We start from the raw sequence: 1,455 nt of genomic DNA, 5'->3' as shown, positions 1-1,455 counted from the left end.
GGGGAAGGAGGAGGGAGAATAGGGGTGGGGAGAAACTGAGATGATGACATGGGGGGAACAGGGCCCTAACCCACCCAGGGGGAGAGTATTGATTGTGTCTCCACAGAATTGAAGGGTGCATACAGACCCCACCATGGTGGGCCAAACCAGGGCAACATAACACATGGAGGAATGCATGAAAAGACTGGACTACAGGGCTGGCCACAAGCAGAACCAGCCTGACTCCCACCCTGGAAGTGTGAGCCACAGAAAACAACACTAGACCTTCAGGTGGGGGGAAGGAACTGACTTACCATACCCACACAGAAGCAAACCAAGAAGGAAAAAGAGAAAGGGGCAGTCGGCCTAGACTCCATATAAGCACACCACACCCAGAGGATGATGTCCATGCACGGAGCTGCTAAGGCACAGAGAGGACTATGGGACTGCCAACAGCTCAAGACATGCTGTCCCCTAACTGGAGCATACAGTGACAGAGGACAATAATGGGGACACACGGTGGGGAGACAGTGTGGACTGAATCCCCCACAGCGAAACAAACCAGGAATGGAGCATAAACAGATCAGCAGTTGGAGTAAAGCCGATCCACAGAGCCACTGAGGAGCCCCAAGAATGGACTTCAGGCTAGGAGGGGCAGCTCCTGGATCTCCCACAGGACGGGGGGAGGTCAGAGAGGCAAGCGAACAGACCTAGATCTATGTAGGGTTTTGTTTGCTTTTGTTTTTGTTTTTTAAATCATTCTATTGGGGGCTCATACAACTCTTATCATAATCCATCCATCCATCCATCCATCCATCCATCCATCCCTTGTGTCAAGTACATTTGTACATTTGTTGCTATCATCATTCTCAAAAACATTTTCTCTCTACTTATTTTTCTCTCTCTCTCCTTTTCTTTCTTTCAACCTTTGTTTTCTTATTGTTCAGACTAGGACATTGCTGGTTTGCCTACTTATATGGGATGAAAATGGGAGGGTATCTTGGGGAGAAAGCAACGGTGTCAATGGCCCCTGAGGGTCTAGAGGGAAGAAGGAGGCAGGGAGAAAAGTATGGTGAGGTGAGCAGACAGCACCATGGACAGGAACAACTAGGGAATCAAAACCAACATCTAGGAGTGGGTAGAGATCCAGTAACACCAGTGGAGCTGAGAGGAAGCACTGAGAGGTGAAAGAAAGGGGAACGTGGTGGTGGGGCAGGAGGAGGCAAAAGGAAACAGAGGAAAGCTCTAGGAAGCAAAGGCATAGATAGGGAGATTAACAGAGGTGTGTACTTATGTAAATACTTTAATCCATAACAATAGAGGTATTGGTTTATATACATATATTTATAAGGTAATTCACTGAGGCTGAAGATGGGCCTTGGGCCTTGGCTCATACCTTCCCACAATTCAAGAACACTGTTCTAACAAATTGGCATTCTGTGATGCTCACCACCCCTCCACCCCCACCCCCACCCC

The sequence above is a fragment of the Echinops telfairi genome, unplaced genomic scaffold, assembly GCF_000313985.2.
Source record: "Echinops telfairi isolate 266 unplaced genomic scaffold, ASM31398v2 ScPeMD7_7469;HRSCAF=8507_1, whole genome shotgun sequence".
Taxonomy (NCBI): domain Eukaryota; kingdom Metazoa; phylum Chordata; class Mammalia; order Afrosoricida; family Tenrecidae; genus Echinops; species Echinops telfairi.
Note: the sequence above shows the minus strand (reverse complement) of the source record.